Below are 11,281 nucleotides of genomic sequence, written 5' to 3' on the forward strand. Positions count from 1 at the left end.
CTTTCTGTACAGTACCTCAGAGCCAGATACATATCATCCATCACCCGTGATTCATACCCCACCAGCGGTCCCTTATCGGTCCAGGATTTGCCCTCTTTCTCCTCATTCATTTGCACACTCATTGATTTCTAATTTTTAATTGCCTAATAATAATAAAATAAATTTACATGAATCACAAAAACTCAAGAACAAGAGTTTCAAGTATCCCTAACATCTGTACATAGAATAATTTCCCTCAGCAAGTATATCTTTCATTAATCAATCTTAGTTTGCACCTATTCATTAAGGGACGTATGTGACATATGAAACCCATAGTGGGCCATGGCTAACTTCTTAGATTATACTTAATACATGTTTTTAACAAAACAGTGAATATTCTTAAACAAGCCACCCACACCAAGATAAGAGCTTTGACTATTACTCACATTGGTCTCTTTGCTCCTAATACAGAATTCACAGCCATGGCAAAAGGCTTACATCAGTTCAGTTCATTCATTCTGAGTATAAGCAATGCAGATAATAAAATATTGAGACATTCTTCCCATTAGTACATGGTTTTCTCATTTCATTTTCTTAATATTTAAGTACTTATTATTTTATTGTGTGATATACTTCTTTTTCTCCAGAGTAAACAAACTACTCAAACTCATGACTGACTCAAAGCAAGAAGACAGCCTAATACATATAACTATCTATATCATCCTTACCCCAAAGTGTAACCTGCTTGATCCATTTATCACTTAATGAACTCTCATGGTTCTAAGTTATATTAATAGTAATTCATACCTCACCACATATTTTCATAGTTTGATATGCTTCACCCTTTTCATCTTTATACACTGACATATCTGTTTATTCTTTCATTTATTCACTTAATAAAATCAAAATCCATAAAGCACCGAAGACTGAGAATACGATCCTTGAATATTACTGAAATCTATCCATGGGCTCATTCCCACAAATGTAAACATTTAATATTTTTTTGTAATGGACCTCAGTAGTTCGTAGATGTTTTGATCATAAAATATAGTCCAGAATCGGTCCATGGTTGGCCTTTTCTTCATATAATTTGTATATTGCTTCTATATATAGCATGAACCCACCATCAGCACTACAATACTGACTAGTACTTACGTCTCCTATGTGCTCCGTCCTCATAATGAAAATAGCTTACATCGTTATCAATTAAGGAATGTGCAGGGAAAACCTAAAACAAATTTAAAGAGCTATAAAATGAATGACATGGACTCAACCTGTTTTTAAAATCATCCCAAGTGATCAAATTAATCATCATCAAATTACGCATATACTTTGGTTCCTCATCCTTAGTACAGGCCTATCCTTGTTTGATTTTGTTCATGTATGTAACCACACACTCATTTTAAATACACATTCCTAAACATACTGGCAGCCTACAGATCTTGGTCTTTTCAGAATGCTTAAATCAGTTCAGGTGCACCCATTTTGTAGAGTACAAAGATGATGTTAAAAGAATGAGACATTTTCTCCATTGGACCATGCTCTTCCCCTTTCGTTTACTTAGACTTTTAGATATTTATTAATTAATGTATTTGTTATTTCTTTAAAAGTAAGCAACCTGGAACTCACCACTGACACACAGCAACAGCACTAACTATTATGACATATATTTGACTTTATCGATGATTCTCGAAACGTTGTTTCCTGATAGGCAGCATTAGCAGAACTTGGGAACGTGTTAGGAATGCAGATTAGCAGACCCTACACTAATTTTACTGAATCAGAAATGCTGAGAGTGGGACCAGCAATCCGTAGTTTAACAAGCCCTCCGGGTGATTCTGATTCTCACTCAAGAACACTGCTCTATTATTAACCTATCCCAGAGAGGTAAAACCCTTGATCTACTGGTTTCTTAATGCACTGCCGTGCTTCAGAATTATATGAACAAAAATTTCTATCTCACAACATTTTTTCTTAATTAACCCAGCTTTACTCTCTTTATCTATCTATCTATCATCTATCTATCTATCCGTCTATTGATTCTTTAATTTATTCCCTTAGAATAATGTAAGAAGTCCCCATGATCCATTTAAACCCCAGAATTAGATGCTTGAAAATTACTGAAATCTAGCTATACACTTATTCCCACAGATATATCAAATCTCCTTTTGAAATGAACTTCAGTGATGCAGAAACGAATTAATCACAAGACACATTCAGACTGCATTCCATTCACATCATGGATCCGTGCTTGACTTGTTTTCATTTAACTTCTGCATTCTTTAAAGATGTAAGAAAGAACCACCATGGGCCCACCAACCACTCCACATCCAGACACCGTAAATATCTTACATTTTCCTGTGGGTTGCTTCACTCAATTCACAGCTTAGATATTTTCCACAGAGGAATGTTTATAAACTGTGGTGCAAACCTAATATGGAATAATAAGTAGCTGTGAAAGTGAATGTAAAACCCTCAAACTTTTAAAAAATTGTACTGAATTCGATGACTTCATAAAACTTGCCACATTGCATATCTTCAGCATATATCCATATTTGGTCTTCTTTGAATTTATTTGTCGGTAGCTATTTATTAATAGCTCTAATTTTCATTCATCCATTCTTTAATGCGTGAAAGAATCTGACAAACTATTCGTGTCGTAAACAAAATGCAAAATGTTTAACTTCCCAGAAACCAAGAGACAAATGCCTATTGTGTATATCTGTCTAATCCCCCTTATTCAAACTGGCCAGAGCTAAGATTCTTTTTTCTCAAGAGGGACACAACAGGAGTAAAACTGATGAATCACGTTTCACCATATGAACATATTCATGAACATATTCATCACTGGCCAGGTGCTTTGTCCCCTTTGATCTTATTAAGGTATTGACTTATTTATTAATTTATAATACTAAGATCAGTATCCTTGTATACAAACTCAGTTCAATAACACTCATTAATAGTAACTGCATCCAGCCCCTCACTATCATTAAGTGTCAAGGGACTATATACTTTTTATTCCCAACTTTATTGAGGAGTAATTGACAAACATAGTTTGCATATATTTAAAATGTACAACATGAAGATTTGATTTATATATACACTGTGGAGTGATTACCAATAGAACATTGAAGCCAAGGGCTTGATCATAACTTGTCATATGACACATTTTTGTCACTGGTTCATGTTAAGCCCTCTTTAATGTAGTAAGGGGGTTCAATTATATAAACTATTTTTTCCCATTTCTTAATTTAAAAAAAAAAATGCCTGCAACCCAAAGATAACCCAGAACATAAACATCAACAATTACAAACATCTCTCTCTGGGTCTCATGATATAAAAGCCTCTACATATTTTTAATAGACTTCGGTTCCTTAGAAATAGATTGGTAATAATGTTTATCACATACTCTATAGTTATTCCAGATTTGGCCCTATTTTTCCTTCATTTATTCATACATTTGTTTAGTTATTATTGTATTGATTAACTTTTAATAAGCAATCAATATCTATGAAACTCAAAAGCCCAAAAATAAGATCCTTGGATATCCTTAACAAGTCTTTATAGGCTCATTTATATCAGAAGAATGGACTAGATTTCTTTTTGCTTTGGAGTTCGGAGTTCTAGGTAAGCATTGCTCTTCCTTGACTCACATGCCACCAGTCCTCAGTATTACTTCAGACTTCATCCTCTTTTTTTCATTAAATTATAATTTTGTTTAGAGATAAATCGTTAATTCATAATAAGAAACATATACTCATAAATTTTTCAAGTAGTTTTAATATCCCTAACATCTGTATGTAGAATCATTTTCTACAGAGAGAAAAGTCCAGATCTCTTTTGTTAATCGGCCTTGTGTTGAATGTACGGATTAGTCATCATAATTGCTTCATTTTCACGTCTAACTTTACTTATTGTTAGTCCAAGGTTAGCATGGACTAATCCCTACATCTGTCTGTAGAATTATTTCCCTCAGCAAACCATCTCTTCCATTAATTGACCTCAATGTTTTGATTTGGATTAATAAACATAATGTTTCATATTAATTGCATTTGGGGGCCATGGTTGGCATTCACTGATTATATTTCACATTTTTAAATAATACAATGAATACCCTTAAACAAACAACCCAAACTGAGGCAATAACTTTGACTATTACTCACATTGGTCACCATGCTCTAAACCATAGAACTTTTGATCATGGAAGAATCGTTAAGCCAGCTTGAGGGGGTCCATTCTGAGGAGTACAGAGCAGAGGAGATGATTTTAAAAGGCTGAGACCTAATCAACATTGGTCCTTGTATTTCACCTTTCATTTAGTGAGTTATTTAGGAAATTGGCAACTTTCGAAAATGTTTACTTAATGTCTCCTAAGTAAACAAACAATAACGATCTTGCCACTGACACAGAATATGGACATTGCCTATTAACTACTTCACACTGCCTATAAAATCTTTAGCCAGAGGTAACACCTTGTATGATTTGTTTCCTAATAAACAGAAGTATTTTCAAAATACATTAATAGTATTTCTTGTCTTGCTACATATTTTTATAATTGGACAATGCTTAATGAACTTCATCTTTATTTATGTACGTATTTATCGATTATTTCATTGATCTGACTATAAAAATAGAGAATACATGAACGTAAACCAAAAACGAGATTCTTGTATATTCATGGCATCTGTCTATAGGATCACTTCACACAGGGCAATGGACTAGTTTCCATTTGCATCGGACCTCAGAGTTCCAGACACATATTCATCATACACGACATACATGACTACACCAATAGTCATCATCGATCCAGTATTGTCCCTCCTTTTCTTCAATCGTTTGTACATTGTCCATTGATTAATTCATTAATTCACTAATAATAATTTTTAAACCCTATTATTCACAGAAACCCAAGAAGAGCCTTGATAGCCCTAAACTGTATATAGGATCATTCTCACATCAATATATCTCTCTCATTTATTATTCTGATTTTCCTATATGCATTAATCAATATAATCAACCCCATATTTATATAATTAATTCCATATTTGTCACTGGGCTATAGTTAGCCTTACGCAATTATACTTCACATCAATACTTCATAATGATACAGTGAATATTCTTTTTTTAAAAACACTAAAATCAGACAAGAATTTTGACTATTACTCACATTGGTCTGCATGCTCCTAACACACAGGTGCAACCATAGACCTGGTACCCATGGAAGATGCTTAAATCAGCTCAGGTGTGTCCATTCTGAGGCCTACAGAGCAGAGCAGATGATAAAGATAATTGAGACCTTATTTCCATTGATCCCTGCTTTCCACCGTTCATTTACTCAGTCATTTAGGTATTTATATATTTTTCATGATATAGATTTTTTTTTCTCTTAACAAAGGAAACTCTCAAACTTGAAACTGATCCAGTAAATAAAACTGACTCTTATTTATCAGCCTACATGATTCTTAGCCACAGAGGTAACATCCTTGATTCATTTATTTCTTAGGAGGCATCAGTGTCTTCTTCAATTTTTATTAGTAATATTTCTTGCCTCACCACGTATGTTCATAGTTGGACAATGCTTAACATTCTTCTTTATCTATTTACTTCTATTTTATTCTACCGTCAATCCATTAGTAATAATAAATCTAAATCTATGGACTCAAAATAAGAACACAATATTTATATATTTCTGACATCTGTCTACAGCAGGGGTCTCCAACCCCCGGACTGCGGACCGGTACTGGTCCAAGGCCTGTTAGGAACCGGCCTAACAGCAGGAAGTGAGCAGCGGGCGAGCGAGCGAAGCTTCGTCTGCCGCTCCCCATCCCTCTCATTGCCGCGTGAACCATCTCCCACCACGCCATCCGTGGAAAAATTGTCTTCCACGAAACCGGTCCCTGGTGCCAAAAATGCTGGGGACTGCTGGTCTACTGGATCATTTCCAAAAGAGAGATTCAACTAATTATGTTTTGTGTTGGACCCCGGAGTTCCAGACACATAGTATTCATTGTTTATAACTCATATGCCACCAGTTGTTATCACTGGTATATGTTTCTCTTTTTCTTCATTCATTTCTGCATCAGTATTAAATAAATCAAATTAATTCACTGATAATAATATAATGAATACATGATTCCAAAACCCAAGAGCAAGATATTTGCGTATCCCAAGCATAGTATATAGAGCCATATCCCATGTAGACTTTATCTCTTTGATCAGTGAATTTCAATGTTGATTAAATAACATAATATTTCATATGATTTTTAAATTTGGACATAGTTTATTTTTATTTTATTTATTATTTTTTAAAATAATACAGTGAAACCTTTAAACAAATAACCCAAACCAAGACAAGAACTTTGACCGTTACTCACCTTTGTCTCTTTCCTGACACGGAGGCAACATGACAATCTTAATCAGCTTGGAGGAGCCAATCTGAACAGTACCAAGCAGAGAAGAAAATAAAAAGATGGAGACATTCTCTCCATTGATTCATTGTCTCCACCATCCATATACATAGTCATTTAGGTATTTATTGATTAATGGTAATATTTATTTATTTTCCTCTTAACAAATTCAGCATCAAAGTTGTAACTAACTCAGATCAGAAACTGTACATGTCACTGTCTATACCATCCTTAGTCAAAGATGTAATACACTTGATCCATTTAATATTGATTTCAATTTATATTAGTATTATTTTCTTTATTATACATTTTAAAGATGAACAATACTTCAGCCTCTTCATTTTTACTTACACATTTGTTTATTTATCCTGCCATTTATTCTTTTAGAATAAGATTTTGTAAAATTCACAGACACAAAGATCAAGAACAATATCTTTGTATATTCCTGACATCTGTCTATAGAATCACTTTAAACAGAAGGAATGGGCTGGATTTCTTTGTGCTGGACCTCAGAGTTTCAGACACACAAGTACTCATCATATACAACTCATACGTCACTAGCTGTCATCATCGGTCCACGATTGGACTCTTTCTTCATTCTCATCTATATTTATTGATCAATTCATCAATAATAATAAAATAAATATCTGTGAATCACAAATACTCAAGGACTAGATACTTAATATCCTTAATATCTATCTATAGAATCATTTGCCTCATTGAATACTCTTCTTTCATTAATCATCTTCATTGAGGGAAATACCTATTAAGCAACATAACATCTCATGTCAATTCTATATTTATCCATAGACCATGACTAGCCTTCTTTGAATACATTTAATGCTATTTTTTATTATCACAGCGAATAAACAAACACCCAAACCAGGAGAGGAATTTGACAATTACTTACATGGACCACATGTACTTATACACAGGACAACCAGCAGAGCTCCTGATCATGGTCAATGCTTAACCAATTCAGGTGCATCCATTCTGAGGAATACAAAGCAGAGAAGATGATAAGAGGATTGAGAGACACTCCACTGACATGTACATTTCAACTTTCACATGGTCACTTACTTAGGAAAACAGTACATTGGGGTCATGTTTATTAATTTATTCTTAAACAAAACAGCATCAAGCTTGACACAGACCAAGAATAAGAACTTTGATGGTTATTTACTGTCTGTATCATTCTCAACCAAAGAGGTCAGACATTTGAGCCACTTACATTTCCTAATGAACTTCAGTATTTTCAATCAATGTTAATAGTTTTTATTGACTCACCACATATATTAAGAGTGAATATGCTTCAGCCTCTTCATCTTAACTTATTTACACTTGTACATTGATTATTTCTTTGGGCTAATTTTTATAGTATCAATAAAATCAAAGACTCATAAACACAAACCAAGAAAACTGTTCTTTTATTTTCCTAATACTTGTCAGTAATAGCATGTCAAATAGAGGTGACAAATTATACTTCTTTTTTTACTGGACCTCAGAGTTTCAGACACATAGTATTCACCATCCATGACTCGTACGATATCAGTCATCATCACTGGTCCATATATGGGCCTCTATTTCTTTATTCTCATCGGCATAGTTCATTGATTAATTCATTAAGTGACTGATATTATGTTTCACACTTTTACAATATAGTGAAGAGTTGAGAAAAAAAAAGCTCTCAAAGACATGAATTTAATTACTGTATTACTCACATTGGTCTATAGAGCACAGGGTCGTGCAAGATGCTTAAACCCTCCAGCATGCGTCCATTCTGAGGAGTACAGAGCAGAGCAGAAAAAAAAAAATTTGAGACGTTCTCTGAATTGGTCCTGGTTTTCTTCATTTTGTTTACTCAGACATGAAAGTATTTATTCTTTTCCATAATTTATACACATATATAAGCATAAATATAAATATAATATGATCCTCAGAAAAACGATCCTAACATCTTTCCATAAGATCACTTCAAACAGAGGCAACAGACTATATTTCGTTTCTGATTGGACCTCAGAGTTTCAGACACTAAGTAGTCATCGTCCATGGCTCATACTCCACCAACAGTCATCATTGGTCCACACCTGAGCCTCTGTTTCTTCATTCTCATGGACATTTTCTATGACTGGTGTTTTGGATTATATTTCACACTTTTAACAGTGCAGTGAATACCCTTAAAAAAAAACTTCTTAAACACAAGAACTTAACCTTTACTCACATTCATCTCTAGGCTCTTAACACACAGAGGAAACCACAGAAAATGCTTGAATCAGCTTGAGTGTGTCGATTCTGGGGAGTACAAGATGAGGCGGATGATTAAAAATTTAGATCTTTCAAAAGAAGATCCATCAGTCTTTGTTTACATCATTTCACTTTTTCATTTACAAAGGTATTTATTAATTTTTCTGAATATATGTACATATGAGATATATACATAGGAAACAAGATTGACATCCTCTACTGAGATAGACCCAGGCCTATAAAACTAGGTATTACTTATCAAGGTCAGTGTCTGTTTGATCCTTAGGAAAAGAGGTAACACCGTTGGTCCATTTATTTCTTAACATGCATCAGTTTCCTCAGTTTATATTAAATAGTATTTCTTGCCTCTCGCGTATATTCATAGGTGGACAAAGCAAAATCCTCATTTTTATTTATTTGTATTTTGTTTATTGGTTCTATCATTGATCGATTTATATTAATAATATATAAATCCATGAGTCCAAAATTACAAGAACAGTACCCTTGTAAACTCTTAACATCGATCCACAGGATCATCTGCGAGAGAGGAAACAGATTAGATTTTGTTTTGTGTTGGACCTCAGACTTCCAGACATGTGGCATTCATCGTATAAGACTCCTAGGTCATCAGACATCATCACTGATCTGGGGTTGGGCCACTTTTTCTTCATTCTCCTCTACAGTTGTTTATACATTAATTCATCAGTCTACTAATAAAAATTAAGTAAATATATGTGAATTACAAAAATGCAAGGAAAGGAGCCTTCAGTATTCCTATCATTTTTCTTTAGAATCATTGCCTAATTGAATATACCTCTTCCATTAATCATCATTGTTGTAAAAACAGATTAATCAACATAATGTTTCAGACACTTCCGATTTAATCGCTGGACCATAGTTGGTCTTTTTTCTTATATTTAATACATTTTGAATTATTACAGGGATACCCTGGACAAATCACCCAAACCAGGACAAGAACTTTGATTATTACTCACACTGGACTTAATGCTCCTACACAGAGATGCTCTCATGAGCTCCTGAGTTCAGGGTCCTCTTTCTGAGAAGTACAAAGCAAAACAGATATAACAAGATCAAGACATTATCTGCATTGTTCTGTGCACTCCACCTTACATTTAGTCAATCATTTAGTAATATGTTAATCTGGGATAATCCTTAACAAATTTCCTCTTTAAAAAATGAATAATATCAGACTTGCTATGGACTCAGAATAAGAACGTCTCTATTAGCATGAGCCAAAGAGGTAAGGCACTCGAACCACTTATTTTTCTTAATGGTATTCAGTATTCTCAACACATTTTAACAGTTTCTATTGCCTTACCCCATATCTTAAGAGTGTATATGCTTCATGTTCGGCATCCTCACTTTTTTATATTTGTACACTGATTCTTTAAGTGATCCATTTATAATAAAAGAATCAAAATTCACAAAAATAGTCTAAGAAAACAGTCCCTTTAGATTCCTCAAATCAGTCTATAGGATCTCAAAGAGAGGAAACAGACTGTATTTCTTTCTGATTGGACCTCAGATTCCAGAATGAAGTAGTCATCATCCATGACTCATACTCCACCAGCGGTCATCATCGATCCACATATCAGCCTCTTTTTGCTCATCTTCCTGTATGTTAGCTCATTAATTAATTTCTTATTCATTGATATTAATTTAAAAAACCCTATGATTCATATAAAAACAAAGAATAAGAACCTTGACTATTTTACATCTGTCCATAGAATCATTTATCACATTGATATCTCTCTTTCATTAATTATTCTTACAATACCATAAATTGATTAATAAATACTATTGGGAATAATCCCATATTTATCATTGGCCATGGATGGCCAATAAGTACACTTTTTTAAAAAACCTTCGAATGAAGGCATGAACGTTATTACTCACATTGGTCTCTATACACCAAAGACGTGGAGACAACCAGAGAACGTGACCATGAAAGAATTTTCCAATCAGCTCGACTGGTCCATTCTGAGGAATATAAAGCAGAGTAGATGATGTTTTAAAAATGAGACTGGGCTTCCCTGGTGGCACAGTGGTTAAGAATCCTCCTGCCAATGCAGGGGACACGGGTTCGAGCCCTAGTCTGGGAAGATCCCACATGCCACGGAGCAACTAAGCCCGTGTGCCACAACTACTGAGCCCATGTGCCACAACTACTAAAGCCCATGCACCTAGAGCCCGTGCTCCACAACAAGAGAAGCCATCGCAATGAGAAGCCTGCACACCGCAATGAAGAGTAGCCCCCACTCGCCGCAACTAGAGAAAGCCCGCGCACAGCAACGAAGACCCAACGCAGCCAAAAATAAATAAATAAAATAAATTTATAAAAATGAGACCTTGTCTGAATGGATTTTTCCTTTCCACATTATATTCGTTCAGTCCTTTAGGTAGTTATTAATTTTTCATAATTTAGATTTTTTTCTCTTAACAAAAGGAACAACCTCAAATTTGAGACTGACCTAGAAAATAAAATTGACTCTAATTATTATTATTATTATTTTTTAAATTTTATTTATTTATTTATTTATTTTTGGCTGTGTTGGGTCTTTGTTTCTATGCGTGGGCTTTCTCTAGTTGCGGCAAGTGGGGGCCACTCTTCATCGCGGTGCGCAGGCCTC

The 11,281-nt window shown here is 34.3% G+C and overlaps 1 protein-coding gene across 2 annotated transcripts in view; it reads right to left on the reverse strand.

The window, feature by feature from the left end:
- The window catches only part of LOC309626243 (uncharacterized protein), a gene marked incomplete at its 5' end in the record, with an annotated part of 91,646 nt that overhangs the window by 60,278 nt on the left and 20,087 nt on the right, over positions 1 to 11,281 (reverse strand). For both annotated transcript variants that reach the window (XR_014243066.1, XR_014243067.1), the window contains one exon: positions 426 to 11,122. The remainder of the gene's footprint in view (positions 1 to 425; positions 11,123 to 11,281) is intronic.

This window comes from Balaenoptera borealis (assembly GCF_965194805.1).
Source record: "Balaenoptera borealis genome assembly, chromosome: 3".
In the NCBI taxonomy this organism is placed as follows: Eukaryota; Metazoa; Chordata; class Mammalia; order Artiodactyla; family Balaenopteridae; genus Balaenoptera; species Balaenoptera borealis.